Source organism: Caretta caretta, chromosome 11, assembly GCF_965140235.1.
Source record: "Caretta caretta isolate rCarCar2 chromosome 11, rCarCar1.hap1, whole genome shotgun sequence".
Classification (NCBI taxonomy): Eukaryota; Metazoa; Chordata; order Testudines; family Cheloniidae; genus Caretta; species Caretta caretta.
Genome location: NC_134216.1, coordinates 30,797,812 through 30,818,992, shown reverse-complemented (window position 1 = coordinate 30,818,992; position 21,181 = coordinate 30,797,812). Strand labels below are relative to the sequence as shown.

Sequence of the window (21,181 nt, the reverse complement as noted above, 5' to 3'; positions counted from 1 at the left end):
TGCCAAACGTCCAGCTAAATCCACCGTTGAAAGTTTTTGTTAGGCATAAGAAGCGATCCCATTTTTCAGTAGGGGAAAGCTGTCTACTTGATCAAACGACAAAACCCTTGCAAGTATAAGGAATGGATTACCCCGCCCCATGAATAACAAGAAGTATAAATGCTAAGGTGGAGGAATTATGCCAATCGATTGGATTTCCCCCACTGCTTCTTTATCATCAACTATTATTTCTGTGATCGGAGAAAGAAACAAAGACTGTGGACAATACAGGCGAGCACAGCCAAATTGTGCTGTGATTCGAGCTCTGCTATTGCAGGGCTCTGCTGCTGTGGGGGTGACAAGATATTTGGTAAAGGATTGTTTTACTTCCTGCAGCTAGGGAAAGTGCCTGTCCCACTTCCAGCTCAGAGGGCTCGCACACGGATCTAGCGCTGATGGAGGATTCTTTCATCTTTAGTAGGCAAACGCCCAGCACTCGCGTTTATTATGGGGGAGTCTGCTGTGGTGTGAGACAGAGAGACAGGCAAAATGTAACCCTCCGGTCTGCTGTGGAGAGGGAGAGAGACGAGAGAGAGAGAGAGAGACTGAGCTTGAGTTGGACGGGGAGGGAGATGAGCCGGGCGAGAAAAAGGAAGAGTGGGACAAATGGAGGCTGGGAAAGGGGCGGGGAGTGGCGGAAAGAAGGGACGGGAGAGAGCAGACGGGTAGGTGGCGTGGGAGGAGAGATGATGTAGGGTAATTGAGAAAGAAGAGGGAGAAAGAGCACGGAGGGGGCAAAGAGATGGGAGAAAACAAGAGATCGGGGGAAGGGAGAAGCCAGGGGACTTGTGGGGTGGAGGGTAGGGGAGAGCGCACTGAGTCCTAGGGGGAAGGTCAGGTGGAGCTGGGGAAGGAAGGAGATATGGAGACTGACCCGCTGGGAGTGGGTGAGATCCGAGACAGCCGCTGGCCCTGAGCCTGGGGTGGACTTTTGGAGGAGGCAGAGGGAATCCGAAGTAGCTCAGGGATGTCTGGGTCTGGTGATCCTCTTCCCATTCAAGTTTCCTGCGGACTTCAATGGGAGGATGGAGCCCGGGGAGCAGAGCTGTGAACAGATGTCAGGATAGCCACCAGCTGACAGTGGGTACCTGGGCACCGGGGACTGCAAAGGGGGTATCACCGGGGAGCGGGTCTCATGGTGAGAGCAGGGGATGAGGAGCCGGGAACATGGCTCTGTGCCTGACTGCCACCCCCGCGATGTGACCACTGGGAATTGGCTGCACCCTTCGGTGCCTCCCTTCCCCCCTGCACCCTTAGGTGCCTCTCCCCCCCCCCCTTTTTAGGCTCATAATTGCAAAGAAGGGAACGCTGGGGCCCTTTCTACTGAACTGGGCGCCTGGAGTTTGCCTGGGAAAGGCCTCTCCGGGAGCGGCTGGGGTGGAGGAACTAGGCCGTCCTGCAGGGGTGGGAGAAGTAGACACCCGCGGGAGCCTGGCGGTGGGTCCCTTCCCCACAGCGGGTCTAGGAGCAGGTATCAGGCACATAGGAACCAGCGCGGGCCGTTTGCAACCGAGCCGTTGTCACACGGGCAGAAGTGGGCCCCTGAAGCCCAAGGAAACCCACGGGCCCTAAGGCAGCACCAGGCTGCGGCTCTAGACCCCTGCAGGTCCCTCACATCCCCCCAGCGCCCAGAGGTGGGAGCTCAGACCCCCCCTGGAGCTCCTGTGCCCGCCCACGTGCTGTGCTGGGAGCTGGCCCTTTAACTCTGGCGAAGAGAAGTCGCTGTCTGCCTAGGGCGGCCATTTTGTGGCTGGCTCCGTTCGCCTTCGCCTTGCCTCGCGGCTCCTGGGCGCTTAGGTGTGGTCGGAGCCCGGAGAGCGAGCGGGCCGGTGCGTTCGCCAGGCAGGGGAATGATTCCCGCAGCAGCGCCGGAGCCTGCCGGCCGGCCGGTGCCTCTACAGCAGGGCAGCGGGAGGGAAGCGGAGAGTGTGTAAGTAGCCGGGGGCGGCGGCTGTCCGTCCTTTAAGGCCTGGGGCGGGAAAGAGGTTGGGGAGTCAAGGGCCCCTTGAATGGGGAAGAGAGAGAGAGAGAGAGAGAGAGACCAGCTGCTCCTTAGTTTGGTTTCTCCAGCCCCAGGGAGCCCAGCCGCCTGCAGGTGTAGTTCAAAGATCGCAAACGTCAAGCTGCAAATTGGAGGAGTGACTGTAAAAGCGCTTTACCAATCCGTGTCTGTGGGCAATACAAACATTTTGACTCTTTTTACCCCCTTTTCCAGGTCACTGTCTTAGCTATTGTAGCTCCATAGCTGTTATGGAAGTTGTCTCTCTTCTGGGAGCAAGTAGTCACACGATGGTAGAGGAAGAAGAGCCCCCGCCATGAGCTGGCCCCCAAGCCTCATTTTGTCTTGCACCTACCACTTACAGAATCACAGAGTTGGAAGGGACCTCAGGAGGTCATCTAGTCCAACCCCCTGCTCAAAGCAGGGCCAATCCCCAGTTTTTGTCGGAGATCCCAAATGGCCCCCTCAAGGATTGAACTCACAACCCTGGGTTTAGCAGGCCAATGCTCAAACCGCTGAGCTATCCCTCCTGCTCACTTGAACTCCTTGGACTTGATTCTGACCTTATTTATGCTGCTATAACTTCACTGACTTCAGAGGAGTCAGGAACTCTGTACCCTGATGTGGAAGTGAAAGCAGAACCAGGGCTGTTAGCTGTAGTAATCTTTCTTTAAAAGCCACCCTTCCATTTCCGGTGAAGTCCATACAGCGTTTCCATGTGAAAGTAGTGGATTGTCTTTGCCTCCTTCCAGAGGACAGTGGAACATCTATCTGTGTCTGCTTCGTAAGGATGATGGGGTTGCACAAATATATTAATTTACAAAGTTTATTAGAATTTGCACAAACAAGATATGATGGATAGGGCCAGCTCTAGTTTTTTTGCTGCCCCAAGCGCCGAGAGCGCAACTGCCCAAGCGAAGAAAAAAAAAGAGTGCCACCGATTGAATTGTGCCATCCCAAACACATGCTTGCTTTGCTGGTGCCTAGAGCCGGTCCTGATGGTGGATTTAGGTCAGGTGTTTGCTTATACAATTAGATTCTGTTCCTTTTTAACATTTAATTTAAGCTTCATTTGTCTGAGGGCCTGGGTAGTATGAAAGTATGCTTTGCATGTATTATGCTGAGTCCCATAAAACTATACTTGTCTGCAGTTATTCTGAGATAATTCACAATTGGTGACTTAGGGACAAGAAAGCTATGCAACATCTTTTGAAACTGCCTTTTAAAGATGAAGTATTGAAAAGATAGATTACTGTAGGCAGACTCTTACAGGAGCTTTATTAGTTTTGGAATGCAACCAGCAATGCTTGCTTTATTAATCCTTTACTTAATTACCATAATTGCCTGTAGAATGTACAGTTAGAAATAAGTCAGTAGGAATTCATGTTTGATGTAGTCAAAACTTGAAAATCCCTGTTCTGTGTACTTCCTCCTGTGCCCTCTCAGTTGTAGGAATCCCTGGCCTGGCTGCATACTTCAAAACATATTTGACACACCTGTGGCTCATTTTTAAGTATAAGAAAAATAAAATCCATAACTGCAAAATCTGCCTTGGCAGGGGTGTTAGCCCTAAATAACCTTTACAGCTGGTTATGGTGTGGTGGGAGATACTGGTATTCATTAATGTTTTGACATGTTTGACATTTTGTATATGGTGTGCTGCTTTGTCTGTCTTCCTGATTCTCTCTCTCTCTCTCTCTTTTTTAAGTAAAATGTAGGTTTTGCCAGGTTGGTGTGGTGGGCTGGGTTGGAGGCAGGGAGCTGGGTCTGCAAAGAAATGTGTGGGATTTTGTTTTTGTTTTATGACACAATCGTAAGCTGAGCAGTTCTTGTGATGAAAGAGGTGATTTGCGTTTTCTTTCAAAAGAAAGACCTGAAGGCAATGGATTCTGCATATCTGAAGCTTGATGTAGATGCTCTATAAATGTGGTGTGCTTATTACCGAATATCAATTTAAAGTAGGGAGTGCTATTGTAAATAGATTAGGATGATAATACTCACAAAAATTATGGGTTTGTCAGCATTTGAATCTCAAATGTAATGTTTTCTACAAGCTAGGTAGCATAACTGGCCAATAAGTGACTTGTTTGATAGTAAAGGATTGATTGTGGATTACAAACTCACAAGTACACCTTTGCTGAGTAGGCTGCAAATATGGTGAAATTATGTCTAGAGTGGTTGTGTGGTGTATATTCTTTTTATAAGAAATCAAACCTAACTATCTAGGATTACAAACCTAAATTTGTGTAGGATCAGGAGGTTGATCTGTACTCCTGAGTGTGATAGAAGAATTGGTGTGACATTTTTGGCCCTTTTATTTTGATACTTAACATTTATTGTACATTTTAGAGTAAAGGGATCTTTGAAACAATGTAAGAGTGTAGTTTTAACCTTTATGCATCTGCCCATTTATGAGAAAAGATATTTTAATAAAATAACACTTTCCCCCTATATATAGTGCTTTTTATTCACATTTCCTTCACAGAGTATCCATGGCAGACACAGAATCCAGTGCCTCTGACAACCAGTCCCTTGTAATTTTTAAAACATTATGTGGGCATGGTTGTGCATGTATGCTTGAGAGTAGTGCTTGTGAGAGATGTACTTCAGCCTTGTGGGTAGAAGTACTTTATCAAAACAAACAAAACCCCCTCAATACAGTATTGTCACATAATGTGTCCATTCAGTCACACTTAAATGAATAGAATAAATTTTCAACATTAGATATCTACTAGCCCTATTTTATTTTGTTTTCTAAAACAACAGACCCATCTAAAGCTTTAGACAGTCTGTCATTATTTAAAATCACACACGAAATAATACAGTATAATACATTCACCAACTCAAGACCTGTGCGTTGTCAAAATTTAGCTGTAATCCAGTAATAAAACAAACAAAGCAAAAAACCATTGCTTGTGCTCCCACCCTCCACAAAAGCCTGGGCAAACAGATTAAACTTGTGATGTGCCCTAAAATATTAAGGGAAAAAATGATCAGTGGTACATTAGTTACTGAATTATAGAGTTGTGCTATTTTGGACCGAGGGGTAGGTAGGTAAAATATCTAGAATTGAGGGGCTCTCATAGACAAGTCCAGTGAAGTGCAGCAAGGCATACTCTTAGGCTCACTTTGATTTAATATCTTGATTAATGGTTAAAGTATCTCCTTTAAATCAAGAACAGCCTCCCCTTCCAATTCTCTCAAACAATGCCTTCAAAAAGAGCCTACAAGAAGGGGCAAGCTTTGCAGCATGTCTTAAAGGCCAAAAAAGATGGCTGGATGAAGGCTGAAGAACGAATTGCGGAGTTGAGCCCCCCTTTGATGATGATCTGCCTCCATCTTCCACTTCTAGGGAATGTGACCTTGAGAGACTGAGATGTTCTCAGTAGCTGGATTATAACATGGGGAGAGAAGTAGTCTCTAAAATGCACAGCACCCAAATTCGAGAGGGCTTTATAGATCAAAACCAATACTTTGAATTGCACCCAGAAGCAAATTGGAAGCCAGAGCACACATATCATTCATGAAAGAACAATCATTATGTAAGCCCGCAGCCACATTCTGCACCAGCGGAAGTTTCTGAGGTGGGCTCCAGGTACAGACCCAAAGAATAACTATAATTTCGTCTGGCACTCACAAAAGAATCAATAATTGTGACTGCACTATAGTTGTGGCTATGTGAGTTATAGAATGTGGTACACTGTATGGTATAGTATCTGCTGTAGTTTGTGGCTGTGTAGTAGCTGCATGTGTGTGTGTAATATCATGTTTTAACATGCTCATAGGTAACTGCCAGGTGTAACAGTTTTGAATGAAAACTATATGCGGACGCTTATTTCCATAGGTGATGAACGTAAATGGTATGCAAAACCTTTTCTGTGTGCTCAATCTGTGAGATAGGCTTGGCAGAAAGTTCTGCAGGTGATTTAGTAACTATAATATACCACTAATCACTTTTCCCCCTTAACCCTGATGTTGCTAATTCTGTAGGATTATTGTAAATGTTATTCTCTTTAAGAATGTTCCTAACTTTGTAAGGTCTGACATTTTTTTCGTCCCAGATATTTCTCCTGTTTTTATCTCCACTTACTTCTTGTCAGCTGCCATGACAGCTCCTTACCTCCAGGTGGAAGGGCAGGTGAGCAGCTTTCTCTGGAAATGATGTCAGGGTTGGTTTACTTCATGGAGTTGCTAGGAATGGATGCTTTATGAGCAGTTTGGTCTGTACGCTTTCCCTGGAGTCTGAACTCATCATTACTGTGACATGCTCAGCTTCAGTGGCCTGGGGTCTGGGATCATAAGTCCACCCCCAGTTTGCAGTGAAATTTATTGCCTATCTGTATCCAGGCGAGGTAAATTAGTCCATTGGCATTAAAGCAGGGGTGCTGGAACAATTGTTATAGTGGGGGTGCTGAGAGCCATTGAACCAAACTGCAAATGCTGTATATAATGGAAACTACTTCAAGCCGGGGGGGCTGTGGCCGCACCCCTAGTTTCAGCACCTATGCATTAAAGGATCAGTTTGAAAAGTAATGTTCAGAAGGTAGCCTTACAAATTCTGCTCTTTATTATCAGAATGTGAGGCTATAAATTCTGCACACTGGTTTAAAATTCCTTCTAAGTATCAGCATGTCTCCTTAATTACTTGGAGAATTAGGGTAAAAGGTAACTTAGAATCCAAAGTCTCTTCTGCGGGTTTGAAAATTGTATCATTTCCCTTTATATGGAAAGTAATTTTAAGTTACACTAGGAGTATTTATATGCCTGAAAAGACTTCTATTATAAGATTACAAATTAACATGGTCCTAATTTCCAAAGTTAGGGTTTAGGGAATTAAAATAAAAATGTTGAATGCACTGCATTTTCCTGTTTAAAAACATATTGAGCGCACATACACCACTTATAGTCTGTCCTTAACTGGAGCACACGAATAGGATGAAGCCATATCTATACCTGCTTTCTAGAGTGCATTTTTTCTAAAACTTTATATTTTGAACAAATTGACAAAATAAAACAGTATAAGCAAAATGGCATAAATGAAGTTAGATAACCATAAGAAGGTGCTGGTGTAGGTATCAAAATAAACAGGATGGGATCATGGTTATTTAGCATTAACCTGATGTTCATGGTTACCTATTAATTTGCTGATATCTTCTGGGTCATCAAAAAGAAGGGAGCTACAGTTTCAGAAAGCAAGGGGCTGGGTGCAGGCATTTAGTCATTGTTAAGAAATTTTTGTATCCCTGGAAAGGTTTGTGTCATGCAGATTTCTTTGTAAATTTTGATTCTGGAATAATAATCCCTTTGTGAACAGAATACATACATGCCATTTCTGGGAACATTTATAGTATGTTTTAGATGCAGGTGGACTAAGTACTCAGTTAGTATGAAAAATGCAATATTTATTCAGGAAAGTTATGTAAATAATATGAGATTTTTTTTATATGGAAGAATCTTGCCAGTCAAACTCAATCATTTTTTATAATTATTTACAAAGTTAGTGGATGAAAGGAAACACATTAGATGTAATATATGTGGACTTTTGATACAGTGCCTCACAAAATCTTACTTCAAAGATTAATTCAAACTGGCTAGGTTAGGATACGAGCACTTTCACGTGAATGAAAGCAACTGAAGAGCCATAAATAAAATGGTAAGTAAGATAAACAACAATGTATCGAGTTGTTAGAGATGTAGAATGGAGTGCTACAGTGATCAGCATCTTTATCATGATTTGAGAGAGAAAGGTGAACAGAAAGTGAATTTAATTTGTAGATAATAGTTACGTGGGAGGAGTTGCAAACATCAGTGAGGACAGATAAATAATACAAAGGAGACACTGAGAGCTTAGGAATATGGATCTTGCTCTTGTAAGCAGATCCATGTGGAGTCACACTGAATGAGGTAAGGTGTTCCATATGGTTTGTAAGGGACTGCCTCAGTGGATCTGATTAAGGTCACGGTCAGGAAATAGATTTTGAATTTTTTTTAGGTTGATTCTCATTTTGTTAGCTGGTGAAAAGTAAACACAAAACAGATATTCAGTGGGAGGGAGATATCTGGAAAGTAGTGATGTTAAATCAGAGCTAAGAGTGAACAGCAAGTTTAATTTGCGCTTGTAATGTGATATGGCGACAAAAGAAAAAGGCAAATACGATTCGTAGTTGTATATGCAAAGGCATTGTGGGACAGACCTGGGCAGTGATAGTCCTTATCTATATGAGGAATCTGTACCTGCTGGAATATTGTAGTCTGTCCTGAGTATTTAATTATTAGAAGATGTCAAAAAGTTAGATGGAATTTCGGGAAGAGTAAAATAATTAAAGGGCCTCAATGGCATGCCAGGATCTGTGCCTTGAATGAGTAACCTTAAAAATGGGTTAGTATTATTGTATTTGTGTTAAGGTTGCAATACTAGAATAAATTTGCTTCTACTGCCTTCAGGTGTTTCCTGCCAATGCAGGATTGTTCCTTATATTTTAGAGCTTACTTTCATTAAAGTCAGTGGTTAAACTATTCTCTGCTTCCTTAAAAGCATGTTTCAAACTCTGTTAGACTATAGTAAGGTGCTACTCAGTGCGAGTAAAGGTGGAATAATTGGACTTCTAAAAATCAGATTTGTTTTGGAGTTAAATATAAAAAAGTGATAAAAACAAGCAAATACCTTTTTTTTTAAAGGCATTATCCTAAACCAGAAAAACATACATATTTATTTAACAATTAAGGTCCAAACTCAAGGAGCTTTGCTTGCATGGGCCCTTGTACCTACATGGATACCTATTGAATCAATAGTGCTCCCTGCAAGGGTCTGCCTGCATAGATTTTTTTAAATGTATTTTATATGTTCTTTGGTATAAGGTCTTTAATTAGAAAAATTTGTTTCAGGTTGGGATCATGTATGGCCACGGAGACTATTTCCTGCCAACTAATAAACCCCATTAAAATAGGATTTTTAAATGGAAGTGTTAATACAGCCTTGAATATAGCATTGCAAAAACTGTCTGTATATATTTTCACCTATTGACGTTCTAAAAGACCTGTTTTCAAATCTTGCTAGTCACAAATAGAAATAAATGTTAGTCTCCCCCCAGTCCCTACTGGACGTCTGTCCACATCAACAATAAAAAACCCTCTGCCACATGGTTTGGCACAGCTAGGCACAGTTGGCAGCTTCTCCTCAGCAGCGGGCTGGGACTGGAAGAGCAGATGTGTTGCAAGTCTGCTTTGTGGTGCGTTGGCACAGCTGTGTGGGAAAGCTTGTACAACAATTTAATGCATTAGTTTGGCTCCACTTTGCAGTTCTACAGCTAGATTCTCATGTTTCTAGCAATAGAAGTGAATCTACATTTTTTAAAAAAAGGGTAAGGCAGTGGTATTGTGTGTCAGTGTTGTTTTTTCTTTATGGAACTTGTAAATAGGAACAGTGTAAATAGATGAAACCACACAGAGTGTCTTTAATGAGCATCCATTGCATAAATGTTGTTTTTGGAAGATAGTGAGAAAAAGGGAGCATGTATTAATGGAAAAAGTATGTATCAGTCAAACTGCTAATGAGAGCAACTTCTGTTTGAAGCGATGTTCAGTGTTTTGTGCACATTTGTTGAAAACTGAAGAAAATCATTGCTTGAAAGTAGTTTTTTTTGTTTTTGTTTTTTTAACTTTTTGATGTCCCCGAATGTAAGTAGTGTTCTGCTAATATCTAAAGCCTAAATGCTCCCACAGTTTCTTTGAGTAGAAAGGATCACGGATCTGGACTGGAAAAGAATGAAAGTGAGGAAAGACAACATCATAGCATGCTCCCTTCCTCATTTCTGACCCTTCTAGGGGGTCTGAGACACTCACCCTTTGCAGACTGGGAGGAAGTGGAGCATGTGTTGAAGGGCCAGTCTGGTGCAAGTTACTGCTTCCTAAGGTCATGCTACTGGTGACACTTAGGTCCATGGTTAACTTTAAGCTTGGTGAATAGTCCCATTGAAGTCAGGGGAATTGCTCACAAACGTAAGTTAAGCATGTGCACAAATTCCTCTTCCATGATGTTTAACTTCATGGAGGGGGATTCTAGAGGCAGTGGTTGTCAAGTGAGTTTGCAGTTTGGCTACTGATGGGGGCGGGGGAAGAGAGGAGGAACTGTGAGAGGAAGCAAGGTTTCCACATCGACAAATCCCATGAGATCCATTGATTTAGGGGGCTGAAACTCTTGTTACTTCCATGAGAAGGGGGACCCTGTGCCCATGACAGGAGAATGAGGGGAGTGGGGGGACTTGATAAATCCAAATTTGTAGAGTTTTCTAGCCTCTACATAGGGGAACTTGGAGATTCTTAAGATTTAGCTGGTCTTATTTACAATATTTTAAGTTTGCTACATTAATATGTAGTTTTACATCTACTATAAATAGATTAAAATGTATGATTTTGTTTGTTTCTTACTCATCCTTTCAGCTTGTGGTAGCTGTGAATCATCAGATGACCTTCTTTAGGTGGCATGTGGTAGACAGTGCTGTTAGAGTACGTCTTATTTTTCTGAATCCTCCACAGATAGCTGAGATAGCAAACCTTGGCAATATGCTTGCCTCCTTTAAAAAAAAAAATAAAAAATCTCATTTGGAAGATAAGACATTTGGCTTTCCACTGCAGAGCAAGGGCAGTCTGCCATTATTGGTTTAGACTGTAGGGCAAGTTTAGTGGTATACACACACAAGCTATGGAAAATGTCCTATGTAAATGGAGTGAAACTCAGTGACTGGATGGTTGTTACTGTGACAACACAGCATTTTCTATGCAGTCAAGACAGAGATTTACCTAATAAGGAAAAAGTATGTGAAATATATTTGCCTTTGCTGTGACTGACTGAAATTTTGTCTCAATTTTAATCAAGCAAGTTAACACCCAGGTAAAGTGAAAGCTTTACTTTCAATTGCCTGTCCATGTTGTAATTTTAGGGTTTTTCCTGTATCATGACAGTAGTTAGTCTCATGTGTCAAAGGCTGTTTCCACAATTATGGTTTGCCTAATGGTCCTTTTGTTATGATTCATAGGCTAATAGAAGTCAGAGATGGAAAAGGCCTATTAGATTATTGAGTCAATGCCCTGCAAATGCAGGATATAATCTCCTAGATAGAAGATGTATCAGGTATTATTAAAGAGATTCTACACTTGATCTTAGCTAAATAATCGGTAAGTAGTCATCAGAGTTCCTTGGATAGTGTAATAAGGATTGTTTCATTTCAGATTTTGTATATATTAAATACATATACCATTTAGCATTTTCATATATTGCCTGTAGATCCGCACGAGTGTAAGGGAAAGAGCATATTTCTTACAGACAGCAATGTGCAGAAAGTCCATCAGATTTTGCTCAAAAGCATTTACATTGTGCTAGGTTAAAGCAGTTTTAAATATTCTACTTTGCCTAGTGGGAAGAGGAAAACTGAGGAAGAACAAACAATCATCAGCATGTGAGTCAACACTAGCACTATATGAAACATAGCTGTTTTATTTTATAGGGCTTTGTGCAAACATTTTTTTTTTATTTTGATACAAGTGTGTTGTACCCATCTGAGTTTCAGGTTCAAGTGAGCCTAAAATCTTAAAATAAAAATTAATTTAAAACATCATCCTTCACCTGGTTCTACAATAAAGCTATTGTGAAATTATAAATTTTCCATGATTTCTATGCAAAACCATAACCTTGGCCCAAATTCACTCCAGCCTAGCTGAGGTTTCTTCAAAGCTGAGCTCAGAATTTTCTGTGATTTGGGAGTTCACTGCAAACATTTGCCTAACACCAGTGTTCGTTTGTAATGAAAGAGGTGCTGGGGCTCAAACAATATTTTTACTTTCATAACTGACATGTAAGTCCAGAGGTGCCGGCCTATGAACTATCAAGTCTCAAGGTGTCGGGGCTCAGCCCAGGCAAGCCCCAGCACAAATTAAGTAATGCCGAACACTAGGCAACAGAATAATGTAGGTTTCCATTTTCCCCCTTATGAGGGTAGTCTATTGTCCTCTGGTTTTCCCTTTACATATTTACAAGCTTTTCTCAAGTTATGCTCCCCAAACCTTTATAAACAAAAGAGGGCATGTTCCATAAAATGTCTGAGAGTGGAAAAGAGAATATTGTATAAATACAGCATGATTACTCTGTAAGTGGTGAAGACCCCTAGTGGTAGACTTCGCTTAAACTCACGATTCTGCTCCGCCCAGGTAACAGGAAAGTCCTTTGACCACATGAGAATCTTTGAAAACTTCTTTTTGTTGTCCTCTTTTCACTTCTCAGTGTTTAGATAAATGCTTGATACTTAGCTTATTGCTGGTAAAATCTGCAATGAATACCACCAAAACCATGAAGTGATGATGAGATTTGTTTTAAGAGGCAGTATCTGTCATACTTTCAAAGCATTAGGCTACATCGTTCACCTGCAGTGCAATGACATAATTTATAGCTGATCTGTTTTTTGGAGTCTGAATATTCTCGGACCCTTTTAAATATGTATGTGTGTGTCTATATCTGTATTTGACGGTAGCAAAGTTCCCGAGAAAAAAAGTGATTGCCATTCTGGTTCTCTGTAGCTTTTATTATTTTTCAGGTCTGATAATGTAAATATGCAATCTCTTTGGGAAAAAAAAGGAACATAGATGCAATCTCTCACAAAACGATATATTGTGATCTTTTCGATTAGGGAAATGCATAAAATACTTGTGCGTATGAAAATATTTTAAAATGAACAGATGTCTTTAATGAAGGAAGTTTTTTAGTAACTGCACTTGAGCAAAACATATTTTTGGAAATAAATCAGAATATGTAAAGAACTAAATGTGAGGAAATAATCTTGCAGTGATGATGCTTTGCAGCATAGGCATGAAATTTAGGTTTTGTAAAACAGTTTATCAAAATTTTATATTAAATGGAAGTTTTTTTCTTTGTTTGAATTTAAACATTTCCGTACAGTGTTTGCCACTGTTTGGAAACCAGAGGGGGAAACTGAAGGCAACTTGAAAGGAGAAACAAAATTGTCTTTCTATAGTTAGAGCTGTATCATAAAGTTTAAAGACTCAAACAGCAAAGTAACTTACCCTTTTTAGAACTGAAGCACAATATCATAGTATTCTACATTTAGTGAAGGAAAAGATGAAAGCCGGGAGAGACCAGGAATTTTGAGTCTTTCATGATTATCCAGTGCTGATCATAACTCAGTTTAACTTCAGAGGAAGGTTACAGATACTTTCTGTTGTGGGAGAAGATACATACAGTGAATCACTCATTAGGCATGATTTACAGGGTTTCTTTGGGTTTTCTCAGGGTCTTAATCAGATGTATTCTGCTCATTTTGATTTGGTGTGGGGTGTGAGTGGGAATGTCACCTGACTTAGGTAGGATGCATGTCTCTTTTCAACCTATGAAGAACACATTCTGGTCTTAACATAAAGTATGTAGAGACAAAAAGTAATAGAGGAAATACTATTGTTTGTGTACAGCTGATGAGGAAGTTTGGTCTCCATCATCTGACTTGTGAACAGTGCCTGGTGATGTTCCCAGCTGTGTCTATGTTTTGGGATCAAGGAGTTCAGAAGAGCTATATAAAAATCCCCATCCAACATCTCGTACAATAATATGAAAAGCGACGACAGATCTGTGTGGTTCCCATGGCAAGAAGAGAAGTTGTCTTAAAAATGTAACATCAAAAAGTAGTGTTAAGCATTCTCCATGGAATTAAATAGGTTGAAATACTTGAGACAGAATAGCCAGACTGTTAAGACTTGGGGTCTTCAGTGGTGGATTCTTGAACAAGTGTCTCTTGCATATTGAATATACCCTCTTTGTTGGTCTGCCTCATTTGTATCAGAGACTTATCTTTTTTCTACAGATCTGATTCTGATGGAGGTCTCCACTGGTGGTCAGTATAAATCTGTGAGTTGCCAGCTGGAACAAATTCACAAGTGTAATGGTCCAAAAAACTTGAGATGGGTGTAATAGTATAGTAACGTGAGTTTGAGTGTTGGCAGCCATGAAATTCTGTATGAATATCAGATGTACTAGCTGGAGGTAAGAGACCTTGTCAGAAATGTTCAAATGTCTTGTTGAGCTTCTACACCAATGGGAAAGGAGATATGAGTCACATTATTTAGCTTTTTGTCTGGATTATCATACATAACTAACATTTTTCAGGTTGGTATGAGGTTTTTTTTTATTCCAATGGAAGGGAGGTTAGTTATGCAAAGGGAATAGAAAGATGTATTCTAAAGGAGTTGCAGCTTCTATTTATTTTCAGAACTGTTTCCACCAGCTTTTTCTTCTACTGACTTACTATACAGTGTGTCAATAAAGAGAAGAAGGCTGGTCTTGTGGAGATTTCCTCCTGTGGGTAAAAGGAATAATAATACCTCCTTTCCTCAATGGGTATTGCAAAGCTTAATTAATATTTGAAAAGTTTTGAGATCCTCAGACAGATGGCACTGTAGAAGTGAAAAGTATTATAGTAATGGGATAGTACAGCACCCTATCTCATATGTCTACTTCCTATTGCTCTGTATGTCTCCTAGTTTGGCTATTACTAGAGGAAGTCCTTATGAATATTATGAATTTCTGAAGGTTGGTTTGTTAAGAATTATCCTGTTTTAATGTACATATGTCTCTATATGTATGTTAAATGCTACTCTGGAAAACAAGTCAATTTGGCCTACATTTTCAAAAGTGAGTAGTGATTTTGGGTGCCCACAATGATACTTGCTAGACACCTGATTTTCAGAAAATGCAGAGCATCAACCACTTGTTTAAGGTCTCTTAGGCACAAAAAATTGCTAGTCACTCCTGAAAATGTAGATACTTTTTGCTTTATCTAGATTAATGAATAAGTAGAAAGGAAACCTAAAAGTTTCAAAGCTCTGGTATTTGCTATGTGGGGCAGAGGGGCGGCGGCTACACAGTTTACACTGCAATGTTTCATTCTCATTCCCCTTGGTTTCTAGCTCCTGCATCTGATGATGCGCACATTAGCAACACACCAGTGGGGGTAAGAACAAAGAGGCATAGGGTAGTGACCCCTTATATAAATGGAGTGACATCACTCTCTGGATCACCAGTAGTAATGAATGTTGTCTTTTGATTGTTTAAAAAAAATAGAATGTCCAACAACCCTTCAGAGGGATACAATAGTTGAGACAAAGGGAAATAATTCTGCAGGGGAGACTTCCTTCTGCACAGCATTGAAAGGGTTTCTTATCCTGTGAACACATTTCCCCCTTTAGCGGGTATGCTTATGCAGTTTCCAGTATGCCCTTTACCTGCCAAACTGTATTTGATCTAAGTTTTTCTCCTCAGGGTCTACAATAAGCTTTAAAAACAATGTATGAAATAGGGCCCGAGGACCCCAAAACACTGAAGCCAGGGTTCATAAAGCATTTATAAGGAAAAGCTGATGATCTCCTGAGGCTATCTGTGTTTACCCACTGTTTCTACATGTGTCTGAGAAGCATATTAATATGCCTATTAGTAATGGAAGTCTATTTCATTTTGGGGTCAGACAGCTAAAAGAATATTTCTCTTTTCTTTTTCTGATTGTCCTACCTGGGCAGTAACTAGCTGAACATTTACAATTCTGAATGATATAATGCAATTAAGACTCTCTATAGCATTCTAATTTGCATATCTCATTATATAGAGTGACACCATTAGAAGACATGTGTTGAAGCTTTCAAAATGATTATGATATGTGAAGGCATTAGGGACATGGATATGGCTTGCTGGATCTTAGGATGCCTGCTGCACTGGCATTGTACAGAACTCTCACAAGTATTGCTTAGCCTAGTAGGTATTTTCAGTGGAAAATAATAGATCCTAAAGGGCTAAAGTCAATGGAGTAATCGGCTCTTATTCACACAAAAGTCCCTTTGGCTGAGTAAGGATTGAAGGATTTACCTGCAAGTTAGAATATTAATTACAACTTTATTTAGTGTATGAATAGAAATACAAGTTCAAGTTTTGTTACAAACTCCGAACTCAGACCTTTTTGGTTGAAAGGTTTGTTTTGAAAATTTTGGCTTGATTTTCAGTTTTCTCCAGACCTACACTTGAGTCAGAAATGGAAGGGGTGGAGGAGGATAAAGGTAGCTTTAAGTTACTTAAGTGCTGTATTCTCTGTATTATTGGACCAAGAGGCTCCTCTAACTTAGATTCTGCTTCTTGTGACCACTTGGAAACCGAGAATAACTGTACTGTGGTGCACTTTGGCCAGGACTCCTCCTGTAGGGAGAAATTTTCCTTTGTTGTGTAATATCCCTGTAGCACCATCTTCCCCATAATGCCATCTTGGATTACTGTAACAGCCACTTGGAATCCATGTTTGGTATCCTTCATCACCCCCTGTTGTGTTTTGGCACCCTTTTTCATCTAAGGCTGGGAAACTGGCGGGTCACCTGATTTGCAGTCTGCCCCAGTGACTGGGCAGCATATAAGGCTTTGGTCTCCAGTCAGGAAGGGTTGCCCGTCTGGGAGGTAGCAAGTGCTGCTGTTCACCTTGAAGGGTAGGCCTAGGACCACACTAAGGGTTGTCGGGAGGGCACATACCTGCATTCAAGGACGAGCTATCATCTGCCATCCCTTCTCATACATCCACCCACGATGACGCAGGGAAGAAGAGCTGCAAGAACAGAGCATCCATCAGCCTGTGCCAGAAGGTCGGTCCATCCTTCCTGCCGAGTCATCTGGACCTGGAACCGGAGCCAGTCCCACTGTGACGGTGCCATTGGTTAAAGCTTCAAGATACAGTAGAGACCCAATATCTTTATTTCTACCTAGCCTAATCTGGGAGTAGCCTTGGGTTAGGGCTTCAAGCCTTCCTCCATTACACTCAGTGCCTGTTTTTGTATTTGGCCCCATTTGGTTGTATTGTGGGAGTCCTTAGTGTTTTATTCAATACTTTACTTTGCTATACTTACCTGTGTTACTTAACAAGATAAAAGTAAACTCAGGTAACTGTTTTTTGTCAATAAATTTGTTCTTGTTTTGCACCTTATCCTTTTGTTAGTTCTCTTTGGGGAACAAAAGCCCCTTTGAAAGACACGGGATAGGGGAGACGTATTTGAGACTGGTCCTCTGGCCAAGTTAAAAATCCAGTCAACACTCTCTGCATCTGCTTCTATGGGACATGGGAGCAGAGCTGGGTTGCACAGGCAGCCTTAATTCTGGCATTTCCTAACTTTTGAGTGCTTGACTTTGCAACCTTAATAATTTTCTTTTAAATGTAGTTTTTTTGTGCGTGTGTATAATTTCCTAGGTATTTTAAAAAAGCGAACTGAAAAAACAGAAACTCCATCATGTGACCTCATATTGAAACTCACATGGGACATCAGCAGACATGGAATCTTTGTATCCACTGCCCAGACTTCTGCCACTGGAGCTAAAAGAGTAACTGATAATTAAGGCTACAATTTTGTCATGGAGATCATAGATTCCATGATTTTAAGAGATGTCTCTGAATTTGGGCTTCTGGGCTCAGGGTTGGGCTTCAGCCCTGAGCAGCGGGGCTTGGGGAGAGACTGCCACCTCCACCCCTGACTCACCTCAGGAGGCCACCCAGCCTGTGGGTCTTCGTCAACGCCTCTGCGTTACACTGTAATACTTTATTGTTAAATTGTTACAGTTTTTGTTGTTGCCATGACCATACCCTGATTTTGTACATTTTTACCATGACTGTGAATTTTGCCTAATTTTACTCTGACAAAATCATATGCATACTGACGATACTAAGTTATAATCATGTATGTGGACCACCACTAGAGGGGATGAGAAATGTACTTTGCCAGTGAGTTTCACAGATATTGGCTGATAGCAGAGGAGTGGCTAGACTTGGGAATCTTGAATTCCATTCCATGTTTTGGTGGGGAATATTGTCTAGTGAGCACAGATTCTTCTGCTCATTGTCCTGTAAGCTTTACTACTCCTGGCACATCCCTCCAACCTGTCTCTTCTCCACTGCTGGCTCCTTTTCTCAGTCCCACTCTCCTCACCTGCTCTGTCTCCATTCCTCAGGCTTCTCATCCCAGTCTCCTTGTCCCAACTAGTCCTAGTCTCCCTCTCTGGGCTCACTGTTTGAGTCCCTCTCACCCCCTCCCCAGTCCTAGTTCCCTTTTCCCAGCTCCTCACCTGATTTGTCTCTCCTTTCTCCCCAATATGCTCCCAGTCCATCTCCCTTATTGGGCCTCTCATCCAATCTCCCTACACCCTCATTCTGGCTGTTTGTCCAAGTCTGTTTGCCTGCCCCTACCTCCTCCCACAACTCCAAGTCTCCTTGCACAACCAATCCCATCCTCCTCTGCCCTCTCACTCCCAGTCTTCTTGCCCAGCCAGTCCCAGTTTCTCTCACTCACTCACCCACCCGTCCCAGTCTTGCCAGACTCCTTATCCCAATCTACTCCTTTCCCTCGCCTCAGCATTAGAGTCAGATGGCTTCCTTGTGCACCAGCAAGGAGGTAATTGAGAACACAGGAAAGTTGGGTTTCCTGCTCTTGGCACCTGTGCCCTCTTCCTCCTGCCTTCCCTACCTCTTAGTGGGACCAGCCATTACAAGTAAATTCCTTCTGAGTCTGAGTAGCTCTGGGCTGAACATGCTCATTCTCTCTGTGGGGATGGTGCATGCACAATCCTGTTTGCACTAGGAGTTGTGAGAGGCTTGAAACAGAATCTTTGGAGATTTTATCTGTTAAGCTCTAGCAGGTCTCCACAGACCATGTGCAAAGTTTGATTTTTTTTCAAAATGCTTATAACTTGACCAAGTTTGAGCAGACTTTCATGGGCACAGCAAAAGGCACATCCCTGATGTAAAGGCCACTCCTGTGAAAAATTTCAAGTCCTTACTCCAAAGTACCAGAACACTTCCAAGAAAACATCTCAAGAATTTTTTAACAGAGACAGTACTATGTATTTTTCCCTACACTTGTTCTCAGAAACAGCGTAACTGTTTTGTCTGTAATTTACCAGAAAAATTCAGCCTGAGGTAGTCACGCAGCATGGAAAATTTCACCCCAAATGGTTAAAGTTTGGCAAAGATGTAAACAACTACAAATAGGGACCTTTCAGGCAACCTTAATAGGTGGTGCTGCCAGTCACACCTGTGTTGTCTTGTGTGGAAAACAGTTACACAGATCTATCAAGCATATTGTGAGTTCAAAATCAGAAAAGTAAACTCCAAATAACCAAAGCTGATTTAAAAAACCATTTTCTGTAATGTTCATTTTAACAACCAAGGTGCAGGAAATTTCAGGTAGGTTAATGAATGAGTAAGGTTATTGTGTTTCTGCTATATCTACATCAGCTTCTCCAAGTTAGTCAGATAACGCCTTAATATTTTGCTTTTATATTTGGTCCAAAGCTTAGGTCTCAGTCCTCTTAATGGAAATCAGTAAAAACAAACAAACAAAAACCCCCCAAATCCCTTTTATTGAATTCAGTGGGAAGAAGGCTGGGCCAGTAAGAAATGTGAAAATTTACATATGTAGTTATTTGTTCAGCCATATTCTGAAGTATATATTTAGTCCTTACTCAGACAAACTCCCACTGTCTTCAAGGGGGAGTTTGCAGAATTTTCATTGGCTTCAGTGGGAACTTGCCACAGTAGGGAATAAATAAAAACCGAGCAAGGCTTCTGCATTCTGAATGATTATTTATTAATGTTTCTGAAACAGAGAAACCTCTATCTGCAGCAAGTAAACAGAAAATTCACGACAAATGGGCATCTTCAATTGTAGGCATAAACATCTAGCTTCTTTAATATTTCTTTCTCACAGTCATCCACTCCTCCAATGTCCCATTAAAACTGGTCCCGTCAGATGCTTACTCTGACCTCCCTGAGGAAACTTAAACCACACCCCTTTTGTACAACCACTGATACTGCCTTTACCTCAAGATGAGGTTTCTTTGACTTGATGGCCTGTGAAAAGAACTCCCTCATTATTCTATTTTCCCACTTCAGTGGCAGAGGGTTATTTTTAACTGCTGCTTCTTTAGGTAATGTCTTTCCCAGTTAGCTAAGAAATATGCTTTCAGAATAGATCCAGTCATCAATACCTTATATACAATAGAATCTATTTACAAACACTATCTCTACCCAACAGGTATACAGCATAAAATAGTAAGAACTATGTAATGTTTTTTAAGCAGACCCATATATGGGTAAGACTAAAGTCCACATTTTCAATGGTCTTGTGTCCCTTTAATAGACTCAATTTGTACTCTGAAAAATCTACAGTAGAACTTCAGAGTTATGAACACCAGAGTTACAAACTGACTGGTCAACCACACACCTCATTTGGAAAGGGTAGTATGCAAGCAGCAGAGCGCCCTCTTCCCCCCGCCCCCCACATCCCCCAAGGCAAATACAGTACAGTACTGTGTTAAATGTAAACTACTAAAAAAAAGTAAAGGGAAATAAAAAAAGATTTGACAAGATAAGGAAACTGTGCTTGTTTCATGTAAATTAAGAGGGTTAAAAGCAGCATTTTTCTTCTGCATAGTAAAGTTTGAAAGCTGTATTAAGCCAATGCTCAGTTATAAACTTTTGAAAGAATAACCATAACTTTTTGTTCAGAGTTATGAACGTTTCTGAGTTATGGACAACCTCCGTTCCTGAGGGGTTCGTAACTCTGAGGTTCTACTGTTCTTGCAGTTTAACAGTAGATGCAAATCTTAGGTATTTAAATGTATTACTACTAACTTCAGTTACAAATGAGATGGCTATTGTGGTTGCTCAGCTGCACCTGAGCACAGTTGCTCAGCTGCACCTGTGATCTCTTCCCCAGTTTCTCCTTGGTGCCCTTTCCGAGTAACAGGCCTATTCTGCAGCCTTCCCAAAGTGGAACTCCCCACTTTAAAGTTCACCCCACGTTAGACTGGATTATCCTGCTACAACACCCTCTAGTCCACTGTCCTGCCATAGTTAGAATGAACAATGCCTTATAACCTCTTGCAGTCCCTCACAACAGCATCCCTCAGGGGACAGGTTTCACTGCCTTTACCTCTCTCCGGGTGGAAACCAGCAGTTCTAACAGTCTTAGCCTCTTGCGGGGTGGCACGCTGTCCCTGTACCCAAACATGTTAATGCGATGGGCCCAACTTTAACTAGTACCTGCAAGACACTCCTCTGGGTGCCT

The 21,181-nt window shown here is 41.4% G+C and overlaps 1 long non-coding RNA gene across 1 annotated transcript in view; it reads left to right on the top strand.

Moving 5' to 3' along the window:
• Positions 1-1,849: 1,849 nt before the first annotated feature.
• The window catches only part of LOC142068446 (uncharacterized), a 331,680-nt gene continuing 312,348 nt past the window's right edge, over positions 1,850-21,181 (top strand). The window contains exon 1 of the long non-coding RNA XR_012664277.1: positions 1,850-1,969. This is a non-coding gene — a long non-coding RNA (uncharacterized LOC142068446). The remainder of the gene's footprint in view (positions 1,970-21,181) is intronic.